The following is a 22,383-nucleotide window of genomic DNA, read 5'->3' on the forward strand; positions in this document are numbered from 1 at the left end:
TCCTGGTCAGTAGAAAGCAGATGGTTATTACTGTTTTTCCTTTGGTTAACTGTATAAAATGAATTTGCTGGTCTCAGTCCTGTTTCCAAAGCACAGGTGTCTATCTCTTAGAAATGACTGCAACATTTGGCTTCAATTGGTGCCCCGATGGTAGTTTTAGGAATCATTTCAAGGACTACGTGTTCCATTGCCCGCTAGAGGTAGATCCTTCAGTTCAAGATAGAGACATGTAGATGGGATGGGTTTCAGAGTGGTAGCCATGTTAGTCTGTATCAGCGAAAACAACGAGGAGTCCTTGTGGCATCCAGGGCCGGCTCCAGGTTTTCTGCTGCCCCAAGCAACCAAAAAAAAAAAAAAAAGCCGTGTCAGCGCGATCGTGCTGGTCCACTCTTTGGCAGCAATTCAGCGGCAGGTCCTTCGCTCCGAGAGGGACTGAGGGACCCGCCGCTGAAAATCCTGACGTGCTACCCTGATAGTGTCCGGAGGGCCGCCCCTTGGTATTGGCCACCCCAAGCATCTGCTTCTTTAGCTGGTGCCTGGAGCCGGCCCTAGTGGCACCTTATAGACTAACAAATTTATTTGGGCATAAGCTTTCATGGGCTAAAACCCACTTCATCAGATGCATAGAGTGGAAAATACAGTAGGAAGATATATATAGCAGTGCATGAAAAGATGGGAGTTGCCTTACACAGTGGGGGTCGAGACAAATCAGTTCAAGTGCGCTATTATCAACAGGATGGAAAATCACTTTTGTAGTAATAATCAGGGTGGCTCATTTCAAACCGTTGACAAGAAGGTGTGAGTAACAGTAGGGGGAAATTAGGTTTTTTTAGTTCTTGTAGTGACCCATCCAGTTCCAATCTTTATTCAGGCCTAATTTGATGGTGTCCAGTTTGCAAATTAATTCCAGTTCTGCAGTTTCTTGTTGGAATCTGTTTTTGAAGGTTTTTTTTAATTGTTGAAGTCTGTTATTGAGTGTCCAGGGAGGTTGAAGTGTTCTCCGACTAGTTTTTGAATGTTATAATTCTTGACATCTGATTTGTGTCCATTTATTCTTTTGAGTAGAGACTGTCCCATTTGGCCAATGTACATGGCAGAGGGGCATTGCTGGCACATGATGGCATATATCACATTGGTAGATGTGCAGGTGAATGAGCACCTGATGGCATGGCTGATGTGATTAGGTCCTATGATGGTGTCCCTTGAATAGATATGTGGACAGAGTTGGCAACAGGGTTTGTTGCAGGGATAGGTTCCTAGGTTAATGTTTTTGTTGTGTGGTGTGTAGTTGCTGGTGAGTATTTGCTTCAAGTTGGGGGGCTGTCTGTAAGCAAGGACTGGCCTGTCTCCCAAGGTCTGTGAGAGTAAGGGATCGTCCTTCAGGATAGGTTGTAGATCCTTGATTATGCGCCGGGGAGGTTTTAGTTGGGGGCTGAAGGTGACAGCTAGTGGCATTCTGTTATTTTCTTTGTTGGGCCTGTCCTGTAGTAGGTGACTTCTGGGTAACCTTTTGGCTCTGTCAATCTGTTTCTTCACTTCAGCAGGTGGGTATTGTAGTTATAAGAATGCTTGATAGAGATCCGGGAGGTGTTTGTCTCTCTCTGAGGGATTGGAGTAAATGCAGTTGTATCGTAAAGCTTGGCTGTAGACAATGGATCGTGTGATGTGGTCTGCATGAAAGCTGGAGGTAAGTATAGCAGTCAGTAGATTTCCGGTATAGGGTGGGTGTTTATGTGACCATTGCTTATTTGCACTGTAATGTCCAGGAAGTGGATCTCTTGGGTGGACTGGTCCAGGCTGAGGTTGATGGTGGGGTGGAAATTGTTGAATTGTTGATGGGATAGTGTGGGCAGATTTCCAGTGCCTGGTTTACATTTTGCAGGGCTGTTAATCCAGCACGTTTCATATTCACTAAATTCACACACACCCAAATGCAGAGGGGGAAAACCCCCACAATAAATATATAGTTGGAAGAGTCCTTTCCCATTTACAAAGTGATTATTATTAGTATCAAGAAAATAATTAGCAATAACTCACATAGTGAATTTCACCTTCTTTTAAGATTCGCCATAAACAGACTGCAAAATGCTCAAAATGATTCTTTATTCAAAATCTGTCCCAAATTTTTTTACTGAATAATTGTCAGTCTGCAGATCAATCCAGTTGTGCATTGCAAATTTCACAATAAGATATACTATTCGCATACAATGCACGAGTCATTCTATTAGTCAAATAATTAACTAACAAACAGAGCTCAGATTTGAAGCTCAGTTGTAATATCTGCCATTTGGAATTCACAGTACATTGGTTACAGAAATCATCCAGTCTAGTTATGTGATTAATCAATATAGCATTAATGGAGAGTGGTTAATTTTACAATTTTTAAAAAACAAAAGATGCTTTAGGGTTTCACTCTAAACTTAATGCAGTCAATGGAAGTCTTCCCATCTACTGGGCTTTGGATCAAGCCCATAGCAAATATTCGTTAGTTTTAGCTAAAAATCTCATTTGGGGCAGTATTTGCACCAGTAAAAATTGAGCACCTGAACATTTGAGAAAGTGAGCAGGAAATGTTTGCACACTAAAGGCGAGCAAATTTTTTCTGCTGAAACTATTTTAATAAAAAAATGCAGATTCGGTGAAACATTTTGTGAATTCATGTGGGTTTTGCCAATTTTTTTTGTAAAAAAACAAAAAAACCCAAATATTCTGAAAAAATTGAAACTTTTTGTTTTGACATTTTCCAAATGAAACATTTTGAGTTTTCATTCAAAATTACTTTGTTTTGAAATATCCTTTAAATTTATTATAAAAAAATTAAGAACATTAAAGTGCTCTAAAATGGAACAAAAAATTTAGTTGTGTGTTGAACAAACTGTTTCATTTGCCCCAAAATAATTTTTGATTTTTGATTCACTGAAAATTGCAAAAAAAATCAAATCAAATCATTTTTGGTTCAACTGAACCAAAACAGTTATTTCCACAGCTCTATTGCAAACACGACTGAATCAAAATTCACTGTCAATAATTAATTTCCTTCTAGTGGTGGCCAAAATTTTGTTAGTCTGCTATTGGCATTAAAAAACCAAAGCTAAACTAAAAAAAACTTCTCTTCATAGCGTGGTACAATAAGACCTGAGAGAGTGTAGTCATGGGAAAAAAGACTTGTCAAATAAAGGCACTAGGACAACAGAAGATAAAACAATATTAGATGTGGTTTCAATTTGGGTATATAATAGAGAAAACACTTTGCTGAAGCAAAAGCAAAGCACTTGCACAATTTTTTAAAATTATTTAAATGTGTAAATAATATTTGGATAAATTTAATTATAAGGATGACAACTGCAGCCCTAGGTGAACAAGACTGAAAATGTGTTACATGTAGCAGTATAGAAAAAAGAGAGAAGGTGGTTATGGGCTTGATTCAAAGCTCAGTGAACTCGGTGGTAAAATTCCTACCAGGCCCCATATATTAAGATTCAAAGACTTTATGCAACATGCTTAGAGATAGTGGCCCCAATCCTTGGCTGCATTCCAGCTGCTTTGCACTACCCTACTGCTCTATAGCAGTACCAAACAAGTATAGAAAGCCTAGTTTGGGGGGAATATTCTTGTGGCATAAAGTCAGATTAGTCCCTTCTCCCTTGGGGCCATTATTGAAAAGTGTAAATTAGAGCAATCATAAAGCTGCTCTAAATTATGCTAGGGCACTGGCCTGGCACAAAGCCAGCTCAGGACTGGGGGGACACAAAGCAGGTTTAAAATCACTTTTGTACCTAACCCACTCCTGAGTTGTGCTGTGCATTCCTCGATAAAACCACAGATTGAGCCCATGTTGTATTTTGCTTACCTGATTAATACCATTGCCTATATAATAGAGTTATATGTAAAGTGGGCGTGGGGCAATTACTGTTAATAAGTAATTTAAAATAAGGAAAAAAATGTTAAAGAAAATATTTGTTTCCCCATTCAAGCAAGTATATATGGAACATTTCTCCTTCCCCATCCTCCCCATTCACTCAGCTCTGATTATTATTATTATTATTTGGACTTAGTGAAAGAATGATAAATATGATCCTAACACTGTTGTATGCCTTCAATATAGAGTCTAATGAATGAGCTAATGGGAACAATACATTTGCAGTTCCATTTCTAGTCAGCTCCTGTTCCAGTGAGAAGGAAAGTGAGGGCATGCCCACATAAAATATTTATTACGTACAAAAGACAGCAAGCCCTTGTCAAATCCCTGATTTTTGGCTACAGTAACAAGGATTCTGGGAAGCTGTTACACCAAGCCTCTTGAATGTCATTACTTACTGAAAGATTTCCTAGAGGACAGAGCATGTCCTTCCTTTGCTCCTCAGTAAAGGGTGTGTTACTTAAACCTTCCCCCCACTTCCTTACTGCAATATTTTTATTAGACTCTCATCGCAGGACTGCTAAGTGCTATAAAATATAGAAGAGCTTAGGCATTAAGAAAATCTTAGAACTTTATATAAGGAGGACTCTGCTGAGTGGGGAGAAAAGAAAGAAGATCCAGGTGTTAACGTACTGTCTCAGCTGAAAGCCAAGAAAGAAGCGTTTCTAGGAGGTCAAATCTATCTTGTAACTGCTCGGAAGACATTCGAATCACACACAATCACAATGTGCTTTATTCCTTTCCCCTCCCCCGTGATAGAGACATTTTACTTTGATCCTATAGATTAAACTCCTGGTTTAACTTTTGGTGGTTATATCTGGATTGTAAAGGAAGAGAAGAATCTAACCCACTTAAAAGCCTTTATGTCTTCCATTAGCTTTCTAAGGCTTTGGATGAGATACAGCAGAACTGCTGTGAACCACTCCAGAAACAAGTGTTTCCTTACAAAAAGCAGCCTCTCCAAAGATAATTACACAATTTTGTTTCTCTGCAGAATGCCAAGTGTTAGATTCAGTAGGAAACCTGTTCCGTAAGCTAGGTGAGATAGTTGACTTGGTAGATCACAGAATCACACTGGGGCAGTAGTCACTGAGATAACTTTACTCATTTTCTGTGCTGTTTTATATGTTAAAAAAAGCCCTTGTTTTTAACCCAATGACTGGACACAAAGTAGCTGAAGGATTTAAAAGGGACATCAATACCCATAAATACAAAATATAGCTTATGCCACTAAATTGAGATGGCTGTTTTATTGGGAAGTCTCCCTCGGAACCTGTTTAACCTAATGATAGTGAGTTGTGACTGCTGCTTAACTGGGGCGGTTACCACCAATTCCATGCAGTGGGGACACATTTGATTAGTATCAAGTGGTTAAGTGGTGCTCAGCCAGGTGGTAAACAGGTGTGAATTTTATGCTTCTGTCTTTTAACCCAAAATTTGCCAAATAAGGGTTAACAGAAGAAAGAAAGATCAGGCAAAATTACAGTACAGGGAATATCATGTTTTCAGACTTCTATTTATTTTGGTTATTCATCTTGCAGCCTTTTCTCAGATAAGTAGCCCATGTGAATGAGGGCTTCAGGGTCAGGACCTTAATTCAGATGACAAGTTGTTCACTATGCTGTCATAACTAAGAGCATTTCAAGGTATAGACATTAAACGTCTGTCTCTTTCCAAGGGGAATGCAGCAGTAACAAATGCATTGATTATCTTAATGTTTAGAGCAGAATTTGGATAAGTGACGTTGGTTTGGACAAATGAAATTTCTTTTTATACATATCAGATCCAGGGGACATGTATGAATTTCAAATAATCTGAAATTCAGATAACTGAGATTTTGTTTCTAGGTTGTGACTAGGAACAGTCCCCTCCCTGTCCCATTTGCACTTAGGACTTACAACTGCAGACTTGTATTTGACTCAGTTCTTCCTTCTAAAGTACATACAATAGATATATATTATAAAATATTCATAAGTCACCACCCAAAGGACCACAGATATTGTTCACCTAGAAAAGAGAGTCTTTACAGGGCAAACAGAATTGTTCTGGAAAACTTAATATCACTCTCAAGTTGTCATTGAGGATTGGAGGCTGCATACTGGAGGTGTCCCTGAGTGCAGGTTTAACTGCATTGCAATTGTAGCAACCAACATGGAACTTGGAGGGAAAAGCACATTTGTTGCAGAGGGGGAAGAGTGTGAAGGTGGCACCCGGAAGTCAGTCTGTAGTGTATGCATATGGCTAGACTGCCAGATGCAGTTACAGCCCCTCTGTAAATAGTTCTCTTGATAAAAAGCCAGGTTAGTTTTATAACCCTGAAGTCCTTTCATGTTATTATCCAGCCCCTGGTATGTGAAACAACTCTTGTAGCAGTGTCTCTGATTGCATCCTATGCTCTGTCATACACTTGTGCTCATTACCTCTCAATTGTATTACTGCAGTAACCTCCCTCTGGTCTTCCTGCAGTTTACACAGGGGTTTTCAGCTTTCTCCATGTTCTCCCTGACTTTTATGAGACCTGGGTCACAAAAAGGTCCAGGGAGGGTTGCAACCACACTGTCTTTCTTTATGGCGAGATGGGAGGGGATAAGGAGAGGAGGTCCCAACATTTTTTTTTCTGTTGTAAGATGGGCCATAAAAGAATGAGAACCTCTGCCCTAGTTGCTTATTTGACTCACACTTGGCCATTCCTGGCCCACACACAACACGGAGATGCTCATGAGGTTTTCTCTGGGGCTAAAAAGTTAACATATATCCTGTTTTGAGGGAGCTTCATTGGTTTCCCCATAAACAATATCTTGCTGCTCACTAGCGTTGCCAACTTTGTAATGTTTAAAAACCAGATGCTCCAGCAGGAGTGTTGGAACCTTCCCTGCCCCACCTCTCCTCTCCCCGCCCCGGCCTCGTCCCTGCCTCGCCTCTTCCCTTTGAGCCCCCGATCCTGCCCTGCCCCTTCCCCCGAGGCCCCGCTCCCCCATTCACTCCTCTTTCCCTCTTTCCCCATCACTCAGTTCTTTTCCCCTCTCCCCTGCCTAGGTCAGGAAGGATTCACCTGCGGAGTTAGGGCAGGGAGCTGCAACCACCTGACTCATGTAGGAGGCAACCTCAGCTCATTAGGGGCTGGTGCAAGTGATGGCCCGGCACCCCCTCCCTGTAGTAACTGGATTTTGGGTGTTCAGTCAGTAGATCTGACTGGACACTGTCAGGTCCCCTTTTCGACTGGACTTTCCAGTTGAAACCCAAACATCTGGCAAACCTTACTGCTCACAAATGTGCAGTACCATAAGGCACTACTCACCTGTGTCCTGGATTATTTATATAGGTACCTACTTTAGAATTGAAGCCTACAGCACATTTTTGTCCCCCTGTTGCCAACACCCGCCACATTAGGATTTCCATGCTGTGCTCCTCACCTGGGTCGGACTCAGCACTCTCACATCCTTACCAAGATTTAACTCCCTTGAAAAACAACTGTCATCAAGTGGTTAGAGAGCCTGTTGTTCTTCATCCACCTTGCCAGCAGGCCTCTGAGCATGAAGACTATTTTCACAGGTTTGTTGCACCATGTCCAAGCCACAGAACAGTTTTCTAAGCCACCCTGGTTACTTTCTTGCAAGAGGTGAGGGATGGGCCAGAAATCAGAGGAAGGTGGGACAAAGCAGGAAACAATAAAGGTGAGGGTAGGGCGGTTCCTGGTCAAGAAAGGTGGATCTAGCTTGGACTGGCTCTAAAGTATGCAGTAATGTTGTAGCTGTGTTGGTCTCAGGATATTAGAGAGATAAGGTGGATGAGGTAATATCTTGTACTGGATCAGCTTCTGTTGGTGAGAGAGATAAGCTTAAACAATGTTGTCTTCATGTCTCGAAAGCTTGTCTCTCTTACCAACAGAAGTTGGTCCAGTACAAGATATTACCTCACTCACCTTGTCTCTCTACATAAAAGTCACAGCTTGGCCCCTCTTTCCTCTAGCTCAGTGTTTCCCAAACTGAGGGCCACTGCTTGTGTAGAGAAAGCCCCTGGTGGGCCGGGCCGGTTGTTTACCTGCCACGTCCGCAGGTCCGTCCGATTGTGGCTCCCACTGGCCGCAGTTTGCTGCTCCACGCCAATGGGAGCTGCGGGATGTGGCGGCCAGTACGTCCCTCGGCCCATGCCGCTTCCAGCAGCTCCCATTGGCCTGGAGCAGCAAACCGCTGCCAGTGGGAGTCGCGATTGGCCAAACCTGCAGACAGGGCAGGTAAACAAACCGGCCTGGCATAATGCTCACTACAGACTTCCTCTAGCTCCAAGAAACTGTCTAGTCCTGAAGCAGTTAACACTTGCTAGTATTCTAAGGGTTAACAAATTTCCCATGTGATCAGACTGGCAATGCAGCAGAAAGGGGTATACTGTACAGTCTACTGGGTAGTAAGGTTGTCCCTTTATAAAAATCTCTATGCAATATATTAAATTATATGCTTTTACTAGAGACGGCAAGATGCTCTGAGTAAGATGCTATTTTTTTAATTTTAATTTTTACTTCCAGCATAATCTGGAAAGCGTAGCTGGGCTTTTACAATGTTTTTTAACATGCTGTTCATAATGAAGGGCTCACTCCTGTAAAGTGGTGACTAGTCTAATCCTGATCCAGCAAAGCACTTAAGCACATTCTGCTGAAGGGAATGGCACCACTCCTAAGCTTAAAGTTAAGCACAAGCTTAAGCACTTTGCTCAGCATGTTGCAGGATCAAGCCCTAAATACATGGGTTGAAATATCAGTACCCTGGACATGTGCTAGAAAAGTGACTATGTAAGGGTTTTATTGTGGCTGGCCTCTGTGCAGGTGGCTGGGGACTTCTGTGTATACAACAAGCCTTTTCCTTCATGCCCCCTACAGAGAGGCTGACAGTCTTTATGCTTTTCTGAGAGCATGGACTGTTCCTGGCTAATGTACTAGCCAATCTAAAAGGGACGAGGAAGGACCAGGAGAAGGCAGGGCTATGGCCGTGAAAGATGAAGGGTGTAGCAGCTGGTATGCTCTCCCTGCATTCACTTCCTTCAACATATAATCTATTCCCTGTCTAAGTGTTAGTTATTTGTTCACTGTCAAAAATACGCTTTGGCTTGTCAACACTGCAGAGCCAATCCAGCAATGGAACAATAGGATAGATTCTGTCCTGAAAATGCAGCAACACTCTCTACTACGTTCCAGTTGCAAAATCTTCATTAGTGGTGGTGGAGATGAGGATGATGGAAGAGACGGAAAGAACACAGCTTAACTATTTATGGGTCCTGTTTCCACTGTGTTCAGTGGGAGAAAGATTGGTCCCTGTGTTTTCAAGTCTGTCAGAGGAAAAAAAATCCTCTTGTGGCTTGTAAACTGAATGACTTTGATCTGGTATCAGTGGAGTAGAATATATAACCCCACCGTGGGTGTGTGCCTGTTTGTATTGAAGTCACACCACTGTCACTACAGTGACTTTTCTGACTGTGAATGTGCTTTCACTGCTGCTATTGTATCCTTTTTTTTCTCCCCACAGTGCACCAATGTATCAGCTTAAGCTTGAAATAAGAATAAGGTTTTAGATGGTTTATGACACAGCCTTAACCTCCTTTAATAGCAGTTTTAGGTATTCAATATTCAGTTGCTCTACTTGGCTTGCACTCTTTCAGAAGCAGTAGTCACTAATAAAATCAAGTTCGTGTTTATTGCTACATGTCATCTAAAAGCAATCATTCAAAACAAGAATTATAAGATCTTCTAGAGAGGAAAATGTTTTTGTGATGGAAGTTGGCAAGGCCAATCTGTTAGTGTGAGGCACAGAGGAGAAAGGCCAGTGTTCCTGACGTTTGCTGAGTGCACTTATTTTCTTTTTGCAATTTTCATTACGGCAAATTGCTTGACCCAGAAGAGATTTCTTTTCAAGGCTAGGATCTTATTGTTTTGCTAGTATAATTCCATCACAATCAGCAATGGATGTAAAGGAAAGAGAAAAAAATGAAGCGAAAAGGTACAGTAGTAAGGGATGGCATGTTTTCAGATCAGTTATCAGTGTCTGTTTAAAGCAATAGAAGAATAGATGGAATGAGCTTCCTTGACTCTGTTTTATTAAGGTGAAGTGAAGTTTTATTACTGGTGTTATGATCAAGTGAAAGAAAACGGGTGGTGAGAGCTACACATAGGAGAATAAAAGCAGGCAACTAAAAATCAGTCATGTTAACCTAACAGTTCTTGACATTTGGTGAAGGCACCTAAATGTGATTCTTCACTGAAAGCTAAAAAGTTGTTGTGTTAATATTAGCTAGAGAAAAAACAACCAAAGTGCTGTGAGTTATGCACACAGGTCTGTGTTTTTCAGTGAGATGGTGCTTCTGAGGGAAAGATGCAACTTTAGGAAGCAAGACCTTAGAAAAGAAATAGTTGTTTGCATCATGAACTTCCCAATCAGAATGGAAAAATTTTAAATACAAACCTGCAGCACCCCATTCTTTCCAAATACAAGCATTTGTTTTTCACCTGATTCATCAAAACACTGTAGTTACATGTTACATGAACATACTGGTTCTTATTGTTCTAAAACCGACTTCTTTTTGCATATTAGCAGTTTTTAATTTAATGAAAACATTGTATTTTCATCTCTGTGTGTAAATTAAGAGAAGATCCTTTGCAATCAACGAGTTACTCCAATGTAAAACTAGTTGGAAAGGAGAATTAGCTCCTTTTAATTTATATTATGTTTATAGCTTATAATTTGTAACCAGTTGCCAAATTCAACCATAGTACAATTTCACTAACTGAAGCAAAACAGAGAGACAAGATAGGTGAGATAATATGTTTTATTGGACTATGTTCTGTTGGTAAAAGAGACAAGCTTTCAAGCTACACAGAGTTCTCTTTAAGGAAAATAGATAGGTTTTGTTGATAATATGTTAACTAAGTGCTTGAGCCTACAAACTATTATGGAATGGTTCTGAGCATGTGAGTATTTTCACTGAGGTCAGTTGAACTATTTGTGTAAGTAAGAACTACTTGTGAGTGTTTGCAGGTTCACATCATAATAAATAGCCTTTATTTTCTGTTATTTTCCTCATTCCATAAGAAATCTGCCTGAATCGGTACTTCTTGAAAAGCAAAGCAAAATCTTTGTATTTAATGTTTTCTCTCAGACTACAAAAATAACCTACAGATTTGGCTTTCTGTGATACCAAATGGCAACTATCTTATAACATTTGCATGTTTAAAAGACTTCTGGGCTGTTTTCGTTGTTTTATCAACATGTATCCTCTTTGTATGTTTGCATGCATTCAAAACACCAGAATTCTTACATCAAAATGTGTGGTGGCATTCTGTTTCTGAATTAAAATGATCTGATATTAATCTCCATCCATTATTATTATTGGGCCCGATTCTCATTTATACTGAGGCCCCTTGACAGCAGTCCGGCAGAGTAAAGAGGCTTTAAACTGGGTATAAATATAATTTACACCCCTTATTCCCACTGTCAGAGCAGTGTAAAGTGGTTTAGTGTAAATGAGAACCCGGCCCATTTCTTGTAATTTATATGAAGTTTTAGGTCTTAAATAGCATGAGTTGGCAGCACTGCAGATATAAATGACTACGTAAACGGCAAGGCAGTGGAGAATATATATATAAAACTTGTACTTTCTATGGACATAGGTTTAAGGACTTGAATGATATGCATACCCCAGACCACTGCCCTCCGTGGGTCTATGAAGGGGGCAGCTTTAATCAATACCATGGTTCTATAGGAATCCTGGCTACGGGACTGCACAGCAGATGCATATCCACCTTTGCCAGGTCCACTCAACAACCAGCACCATGCACTTTTGGAGTGATGCTGATTGACTCTTCCTCCTCCCCTACCCCACCAGAGCATTAGCTGGAGAGCACACTCCAGGTAGACTTTCCACACACACCCCGCCAAGAAAAGTACCCTGAGAGATGCTGATAGAAGCTAACCTGTCCTAAGGCTGAATCAAGCCCTTAGTTTTAATTTACTGTGGTCTTGTCTAAGCTGGAGGTGTAGCAAACATTTGGTTTACTAATCAAAAAATGAGCCCTGCACAGGCAATGTTTATCTGCCTTGCCTTGTGCTAGGAAAACAGCAAGAAAATATTGGTGTGATCCCACCTCTTTTATTTATTTTAACTATTTCTACATAAGAAATGGCTGATGATATAGTTGAAGTCGTCTTCTTCTTAGCATATGCGCAATGTGCCTCAGGTGGCACATGATCAGGATTCATCACTGAATTTGACCTGCTGGTTGGATCACTAGCTTCCCTGGCTTGGGCCAGGTACTGACGGGGAGTGTGATGTGAACGCTGATCCATGCTCCCCATAGTTGAAAGTGCTGTCTAGCAATCAGGAAAGATTGAATGGAATAGGGCTATTTTGTCCAATCACTGTTTGCCAAAATACTCATAAATACTATACGAAATACAAAATGTGATCTGTTTGTCAAAATACTTTTAGATTTTACCTAAGTAAATTAAATATTAATTTATTTTTAATCTGCTGTACTACAGAGAACATGAGAACTCTAATGCGTGACTAGTTGGAGTGTTTCAGTGGAACTCATTCACTTTTCTCTTTGTTTCAAAAAGTTATCTTACAGCATTTAAAGCTGTTATAAGAATAAGAGCATCTTCTCAAGACAGTTTTTTCCCCCCTCTTTTCATTTTGGAGCAGCTCTTTATAGAAGTTGCTGATGGGTTTTTGTTTTAGATGATGGAAAATTCATCCATTTCACCATGTAGGCCACTTTTTAAAAACTTCCAGCTGAATGTTGTGAATTACTAGTTAACTCAGTGTTTTATTCTCTTTCATTTTTAAGATGTTTTGATGGTGATGACTCATATGAAAAAGCACTTCTGTGCATAAGTAGTTGCTGGAATTGTTAATTACACTCAGCAATGACTTGCATAGTGTTGGTTAGATTTGTCACTGATGGAAAGGTTTTGTAAGGACTGCTGTTCTGTGGGTATTCAATTTGGGTAGACAGTGAAGTTTCTTGCCAGGATTATATCAGTTTTTCTTCCAGAAGTTTGGTAAAATTGCTAGATTTTATTATCAGAATATTAACTAGAGCTCACTGGAAAACTTAGATTAAATGAAATGTAGACATTTTTTCCCCTTTTCTAATCAGCTGTAGTTTTAATGGCTCCTCTTGATATCCAGGTCTTGTTAGAAAAATCACTTGTCAGTTACAGATCAAAAATAACTGATAACATTTTCACGTACATTGGTTTAACTCCTTGGATGTCAGTGGAGTTAATCCTGATACTGAAATAACTTATGCACATAGGCCCTAATCCAGCAGTTCATTGCTGTTCAGTAAAATGCTTAAAGTCACTAGGGCTACCTGCATGCTTGAAGTTAAGCATGTGCCTAAGTGTTTGGAGGATGGAAGCCAAACACTGCTGTAAGGCCCAGATTTAAATGCACTTGAGTAGTCCCATTCCCTTCAATGGCATTACTCACATGCTTAAAATAGGCACCGCTTAAGTATCTTGCTGAATTGGGTACTTAGGGGGAGCAGAATAAAGCCCACTGATTCTTCAGGGTTCATGAGTCTTGCTCCAGAAGAATATGGGGGCACATGTTTGCCAAAAGCTAAATAATGTCCTTTGTCATTTTATAATGGCTATCACTAGGTATGTGAGCAGCATGTCTGTCTGCTAAGTCACTTACCAATAGGGTGACCAGACAGCAAGTGTGAAAAATCGGGACTGTGGGTGGAGGGTAATAGGACCTTATATAAGAAAAACCCCCAAATATTGGGACTGTCCCTATAAAATCGGGACATCTGGTCACCCTACTTATCAATTCTAAATGTTTATATGTGAGACCAGATAAAGGAGTGAAAGTACATCCAATCTCTGAAACTAGTGTCAGAAATAAATTATTAATCAGTTACTGACAAGAGTTGGTTGAATATTTAGAGGGAAATATATTATTGAATTCAATAGTTAACTGTGAGGTCCTCCAGATCTGCCTCTGTATCCAAGTTCACATGCTGATATTTATTTTAAGAGTGCAAGCTAGGTTTCAATTATTGCACACCTCTGATAAGCCCCCCTAGTGAAGTATAAGCTTGAAACCTCAAGAAGTGGATTCAGCCCAAACTTTCTTTAAAAATTTAAGAACCCTATTATGAGTCTGCAGTAATGTAATAAATGCATATGTTTGAGAGACCATTTTAAATACAATTCCAATCTTTGGGAAAGGATAGAACTTATGTCCACAATAACTCAATTTCCAAGGTATTGATAATATCTTGTATCTAGTATGTGGATGACAAAACAATAGTCTCTTGTTTCCATTTACATTACTGCTGAGAACAGATGAACTTTCACATGTTTGAGCTACACAAGTCATCTCCACATAACTGGGATTCCAATTAGCCAGCGTTGAGCACAGTCCATTTGTCAGATTTTGGGTATCTAGCTTTTCTGCTTGCTGGAAGCAATAGACACTTCTCTACAGGGAAAGCTATTATTGGCATAACACAGGAAAATATTCATTGTTCTCTACAAGCTATATCGTGTATTTCATCAGCAAGTATGGCAGAAAACCTGGCCAGGTTTCCTGCCTAACAAGTGTTTGCACACCATTCTTTCATCTGATTTTGATAGCGTAGTCAGAGATAGGTAGCATTCTCTGGCTTTTGACATTGCCAATGTAGTATAACTGAATGAAATCTCTTAAACAGATTAAATGTCTTTAAATTACATCTTTTAAAGATTTCTTGATGCTCTGTGTCTATCTCAATGGCACTATATAAATAATAGTAATAGTATACAAGGCAAAGCTAATCTGTCTGCCAAATATACAATTCCTATTCTGTATCTCTGATCTTCTCAGCTCTTTTATATCTTTGCAGTGATTGACTAAGTCCATGAACTAAAATATATTTAATTTTTCTCTCTATCTAGGCTTTTATAAAGTTGTCCATCACCGTGGTATGTGAACTTCCATAGAACTAGAGTTGGATAAAGGTGGTTAAAAAAAAATCTAGGGAATCTCTTCTAAAAATTACAAAATATAGGCTCCGTTTAGTACTTTCCTAATTGGAGGCTAAAAGTGGATTCAGGCAGAATTACTGTCTCTAAATGGCACAGTAAAAAGGGAATACAGTAAAGAAGATATGGAAAACTTTCCACAGAAAATTATTAGAATTTTTGTAGAAGGGAGACTTCAGGTGCACTGGGAAAAAGCAGGAAAGTGGGGTTAAGATACATTTGAAACACGGCAGGGATGTTGGGCTAGATGACCTTCTTCTATTGCTAATTTGGCGTATGTTTTGTGTTCCGTTGCACACATGCTCTCTGAACCTCAGTTTCTGAGTGCTCCCTCAGTTTCTTCAGTGATTGGTTCATTCACTAGTTACGGGCCAAATCTTCAGAGGTGCTGTACATCTGCAAGTCCCGTGATTTCCGTGGGAACTACAAATGCTCAATCCATTAGAATTGAGGCTGGTGAGAAGAAGTTGTACCAGTGCCACCATTAGCAAAAACATGTTAATACCAAATACGTTCATTTACAGCATTTCTCCTCCTGCCTACACTGTTATTGGAGCAGGAACTGGGCTGAATTGGCTCTGCAGTATTACATTAGCTGCATCACTTCTCTTCCCATTAACTTAGTGTTAGCACCACAGGCTGTTTCACCAGGGGTCTTGTTAACACTTGTAACTTATTTGGATTGTCAGTTCTTCAGGGCTTGTCTCCTTACTTGTTTGTAAAGGCCCTAACACACTTTGGGCACTATATGCTGAAAATAATTTAAAGCATACTGGACATCAATGGAGAAGCATAGCCTTACCCCAGCCGAGGATCTAGCCCAATAATAATAAGAATGAATCATTTTAAGGATGGGGAGAGGAAGCAGGGCATAGCCTCAAAACTGGCTTGCTTATTTCTATGAGGTTTTCCTTTTATTTATTTCAAGCTGTAGCAGTAGCAAACTTCCTTGGTACCAGCATGGCCCTGGGATGGCCAACAGTCACACTGGAATTGTCTGGAATGAGAACCCTATTGTTTATTTTGCTTCAGCTGAAATGTACCAATTGCAGCTTTCAGTTCAAGTGAATGTTTTGAGTGCAAACTGTATAATATTATATGTGAAAGTCCATGTGGTTTTAATTTCTGTTAACACGGGGTGCCGTTTAGTGAGGTACAAATTGTAGATTCATAGACTAATTGGCCTTTTTCATCACTAACGTCTGTGGCATCTTCCAGACAGGGCAGGGTTGCTTTCTACAGTCTATTTTTTAGTAATATGTTGACTCTAACAGGGCTGCTGTCAGTGAGAACCAAGCAATACTCTGGACCCAGCCTGGGGGGCACCTATCAGGTGAAGGAGCTTGGGATTCCCAGAATTCCCAGTTCTCTAATCTATTATATGTCTAATCTACCTACCTACTCTCTGCTCAGGACACTAGCCGTGCATCTGTGTCTTAATAACTCCTTCCCTTGCCAATCAGCTGTTCATCCAAGAGTGAAAGTAATGTCTCATTTATTGCTTACCGTATTATTATTCCTTGCTATTGTTTAGCTCAGAAGTCACCTTTACAAAAGCCTAGTGTGACACTTCGGGGATTCACCCAGACCAGTAAGGGGTTGTGTCCCACCTACCCTGTAACCCTGAGTGCTTCTGTGCTGTGCAGCTTTGGCTCAGAGCCCTGACACCAGCAGCCTGCTCTCTGGCATGATGACCTCATCCTGGCTTCCACCAGCCTGCTTATTCCTTGCTGGGTGACACCAACAGCCCTTCCAGTTCCGAGCTTCCGCCAAACCACGTCCCCTGCACTGTCCAGTCCCTCTATCACAGGAGTGGAGTTTGCTGCCTCCAAAGAGACCATGTACACACCAGCCTGCTAGATTAGCTGAGGATTTTACCCCTTTACTTTAATAGACAGCCCTGAGATGGTTTTGTAAAGTGAGACAAGTTTATTCACAGAACCTAGATTTAAGTGACATCACAGCGAGGGAAAAGGGATAGGAATGGTTACAGACAAAAGTAAATGTGCACTTCTAATACTAAAATCTAACATCAGAACCAGAGTCTTTTCTCACCACTGTCACTCTTCCAGCATGCCTGGCCAGTCTTTATTCAGAATCCAACATGGAGCCCCACATGGTTGGTTTCTTTGTCTCCTCAGGTGAAGGATAAAGGACAACCCAAAACACTTTTCCAATTCAGTACATTTCCCCAAGTTCATTGTCCTGGTGTCAAGAGCCAGGGAGGTCTGCTGGGGGATTCAGTCTCCTGTCTCCTCCAGGGGAGTGATGCTATCTTGATCAAAGTGTCCCCTCCTGCTGAGTTCCCATGTGATGTTTGTGGCACCTTATAGACTAACAGACGTTTTGCAGCATGAGCTTTCGTGGGTGAATACCCACTTCTTCGGATGCAAGTGGGTATTGCATCCGAAGAAGTGGGTATTCACCCACGAAAGCTCATGCTGCAAAACGTCTGTTAGTCTATAAGGTGCCACAGGATTCTTTGCTGCTTCTACAGAACCAGACTAACACGGCTACCCCTCTGATACATGTGATGTTTCTTGCTCTAATTTTACAATGCAAATGAAGTCTTCTCCCCTGCCTCTGAGCTAATTGCTTTGTTCACTGCTGATAGATCCCCATTGTCCATGGCTCTCAAGATAAATTTTGTCTACCCCCAACCCCTTTTATCAACTTTTTCTGACCTCCCTGGCTTAAACTCATTTTAGTCCCGTATTTTCAGCACATCTGTATTGTTTTTTGCATGTTAACTATATATACTTCACACCGGGCTATTAATCATCAGAGAGTTACTAGTTTTCCAATGTTACTTTACAAGATACCTTTTAAATAAATATCATGACAAGGGCGTGGGGGTGGGGCACTGAGTTGATCAGGCCAGCTGAGACTCACAGCTGCATATCCGGGAGCCCCTTGCCCTCTGCCATTGGGGTGCTCTTAAGGTCACCTTATCCACCTTTCACTGCCTCCCTGGACCTCCTTTAGATCTACTGGGAGACCCCATTCTACCAGACTCTAGTTGAGGTCCCGTGCCTAGTTTTAAATATGATAAGCAATTGGCAGGACTAGTTGAAAGCCATATAGAAACTTCTAACACCTTCCAAAAGTTCATGAAACACTTCCACTTCCTGGCTCCCACAGGGGTACCCAAGCAATTGTGTGTCTAGGGCCGATGCTGACAAAAGGGCTTTCATTAGTTCCCAGGAAACATTTTCTAAAGTCTAACCTTGACCGCAAAGCTAGGAAACTTCCCCTGATGGCCTGATTACATTTTCCTTTTCTTACTTTTGTTCTATTATCACTAGTTATAAACCATTGTATAATTCTAAACAATTTTGATTCTTCCATGAATCAAATATTTGTAGATGGTTATAAAATCCCTCCTTACCCAATCTAGATATATTTAGCTATTTTAATCCTTCCTCATAAATCACACCTCTAATCCATTTGTTATTTTTATGCTTTTCTCTGATTTACCTTTGATTTGTTGATATCTTTCTGGTATTGCAATGCCCAAAGCTGAATGCAGTATTTTAGGTGCAGTATCACCAGAGCCATATGGAGAAGAACTAACACTTCTGTGGTCAGTGTTTCCATATCACACTAGCTATTTTGACTGCAATAGCTCTTTACTGTAAACTCTAATCTACTGTCCCTAGCTTGCTATGAGTTTATTGACATATTCAATATCTCCTTCCTCTTGAATAGCTGTGTTTCAAATTATAATGTAGCATGACTTAGTAGACACGTGGTTGGTGAGATGAAAGCAGCTAGAAGACTTAGGGAGTTAGCCAGTAGAGGAAGGCAGGAAAGCGGGGTTTATTTCCTTAACTCGCAGGTACTCTACAAAGAAGAACACACAATGGGAGGAAAATGGCATGTCACCAACATCACTGCTAGCTCTTCCTCTGCCTGCATCTATGGGGGCCCTGGCCCAACAGGCATCCTGACCCTGAATGCATCTATTCAGGTCCTTGTCTTGACATGCTGAAAATGAGGCCTGCATGTCCCTGCCAAGAAAGCCAGGCAAGGGGGCACCACCTCATATGAGAGGTGTCTGCTGGTGGAGTCCCTCAGAAAACAGGTAAGAGAGCTGCAGGAGGAGGTGGCTCATCTAAATAGCATAGAGGGGTACAAGGATGTCTGGGATGGAGGATGCTAGCCAGTTAAACAGAGTACATCGACCCCAGAGGAGGAAGGAGAACTGGCTGCTCTCTGAGGAGACTGGCTGCTGGCCACCTGGGGCAGTCGACAATGCTCCACCCCCTGACACCCAGGTCTGTCGTCCCTGAAGGTCAAGAACTAGTATGTGGTACTGGCAACAAGGAGGAGAAGAGCAAACCCTAAGGACTGAGGAAGGAGGAGCTACCTGCCCCCGTGACTGAGAGGCTCACAGCACCACACCCAAGAGAAACAGATGTAGGGTAGTGGTGGTCAGGGCGCCTCCCTTTTGAGGGAGATGGAAGCATCCATCTGCCAACCTGATGTGGCATCCCAGGAGGTGTGCTGGCTGCCAGAGGCCACATCCCAAACATCACGGAGGCTGTTCCAGCCCTCTGACCATTACCCCATGCTGGTTATCCTCCTGGACACTAATGATATTGCCAGATATGACCCTGAGCAGATAGATCATCAGTGGCTCTGACAGTGAGGATGAAGGAGTCAGGGGCACAAATGGGGTTCTCATCCATCCTCTCTGTTGAGGATCAGAGCCCAGGAAGAGGCACATATCCTGGAGATGAATGCATGGCTGCATAGTTGGTATCAATGGGAGGGCTTTGGCTTCCTCGACAGTGGGATGCCATTCTGGGAAGGAGGAATGCTGGGGAGAGATTGGGTCCACCTGAGCATCTTTGGACTCCAATTTGCCAATCTGATGAGGAGGGCTTTACACTAGATTCAAAGAGGGCAGGAGACAAATTTTTGAGAGAAGATTGAAGGGAGACCTGACGAGTTTTCAAATATGTTGTAAAAAGGACAGTGATCAACTGTTCTGCATGTCCACTGAAGGTAGGACAAGAAGACAATGGGCTTAATCTGTAGCAAGGGAGGTTTAGACTAGATATTGGGAATACCTTTCTAACTATGAGGAAAGTTAAGCACTGGAATAGGCTTCCAAGGGAGGTTGTAGAATCCCTGACATTGGAGGTTTTTAAGAACAGGTAAGACAAACACCTGTCAGGGAGGGTTTATCCTGCCTCAGCATAGGGGGCTGAACTAGAGGACCTCCTGAGTTGCCTTCCAGCCCTACATTTCTACGATTCTAAATTCCTATTAATTTGATTTTCAAGGAAGAATTGCATTTTGTTACCGCTTGCTTTTATTTTGAACCTCAATGTAGAGTCCTTTGTTTTCTCTGTCCATCCCTGGAGCTTGCAGCACCTCCCAAATAAGTGCCAATTGTTGTGCTGTTTAGTTCTTCTTTCAGATGATTAAAAATGTAGATAGAACTGGGCCTGGACAACTCCCCCAACGTGATACATTGCCATTTATTGTTTATTGTCCTTCAACCAGTTTCCAGTCTCAGTGGAAGTGCTCATATGTAAGCTAATTTGCATTAATTTTTCAAGTAAGATTTTTTTGACTTGGTTGTAAGAGATGCTTTGCCCAGCTAATATATCTATGATGTACTGCATTCCCATCAGCTGCTACTTTTAGAATTGAATCAATAAAAATTATTAAATTTGTCTGACATATTAACCCTTCTCTCTTATTATTTTACCTGTATTACACTAGTGCCTAGACCCCCACTGACATCAGAGCCCCCTTGTGCTCTACAGACACGTGCCCTAAAGATAGGATACATAGGATAGTAAGATACATAGGATAGTATCATTACCACCTCCGTTTCACAGATGGAGAACTGAAGCACAGAGGCCCAGCTTCTCAAAGGTATTTATATGCCTAACTCCCACTGATTTATGTGGGAGTGAAGTGCCTAAATATCTCCGAGGAGCTGGGCAAGATGAAGTGATTTGCCTGCGGTCACACAAGCAACTTAATTCAGAGCTGGGACCCAGCTTAATCCAAAGTGCCAGCCTATTGCTTTAATCCAAAATCCATCCTTCCTCTCTTAAATCCAGAGTGTGTGTTAGTTACTCAGAGTTCTTTTATCCCTGATATGTTCATAGATTTTTTTTCCTTAAAATTTGTCCCAATATTTCACAAGGGACTGAAGTTGGATAGTATTTGCCAAGATTTTTCCTGGTTTTTGAAACAAAAAATAAACACAAACGACTGGTCAGATTTGTTTGCTCTTTGTCGTCTGGAGCCTCTCCAGTTCTCTGTATCTTTTCAAAAATAATTGTCAGCGTTCAGTCAGTTCATCAGCTTTCTCCCAGAAGATCCTAAAATTAATAACATCTGGACTGACTGACTAGTATTTAATAAGGTTTTAAAGACTTCCCTTCTCTTTATTTTATCAGCAGACGTATTTGACAGTCTTCATTACTATTTAACTGTCCATATCACTTGTCTTTTTTTCTCTTGTTACAACTAGATTAAAAAAAATGCAGGTAACTCAACCATTTTTGAGTCATTAGTAAGTTAATATCCTTTCTCATTTATTAGCAGGTCTAGTTTCTCATTAGTGTATCTCTTTCTCTTAAGATATTTGTGATCATTCTTATTATTCCCCTAATTTCTTTGACTAGAATTAATGTATTTCACTTTTTGGTGGCCCTTATCTTTTCTGCACTCTGCACATTTCTATTTGGTATTCTCGTCTCCATTTCCAGAACATATTATTTTTGCTTTCAATCTTTGAGCAATCACTTGGGAAGCTAAATTGTTTGCTTCTTTTCCTTGGCACTTTTTTTTCCATTTTCAGCAAAATTACAGTTGGTTGTATCTTAATTCTGGCGTCTTTCAAAATTCTCCAGGCTTCTTCCATAACTCATGGATTTTAATACCTCCTGCCATAGAACCCAGCTATCTGAGTTTCATAACCCCTCAGATTAGCATCCTTGAATTCCAATACTGGTGTTTTATGACCTCATGGTGTAGCATTCTTCAAAGTACTCCAGGCTGCTACCAGAGAGCGCGCCTATTATTCTTAATCAGTTGTTCACAAGTAACGAAAATTAGCTCTGGGATGACCTTTCTTTGACTGAAATCCATACTTTCTAGCTCATTAAATTGTCCTCTACAGAATTTAATTTTTTGATTCAAAGTTAAGCTCCATGAGCTCAATTCCTCATTTGTGCCACGGTGCCAGTACAAAGGGCCCATAATCCTGGCGGAACCAGCCCTACAGGAATTCCCCTCTACATAGAGGGAGTCCCTCAGTGACAGATTTCTAAATGCACTGCAGGTATTCCTGGCTGCAGGGCCGGCTCTAGGCACTAGCGTTCCAAGCATGTGCTTGGGGCGGCACTTTTCAAGGGGTGGCATTCTGTTTGGTTGGTTGGTTGGTTGTTTTTTTTTTTGCTTCGGCAGCAGCAC

Source organism: Mauremys mutica, chromosome 8 (assembly GCF_020497125.1).
Source record: "Mauremys mutica isolate MM-2020 ecotype Southern chromosome 8, ASM2049712v1, whole genome shotgun sequence".
Classification (NCBI taxonomy): domain Eukaryota; kingdom Metazoa; phylum Chordata; order Testudines; family Geoemydidae; genus Mauremys; species Mauremys mutica.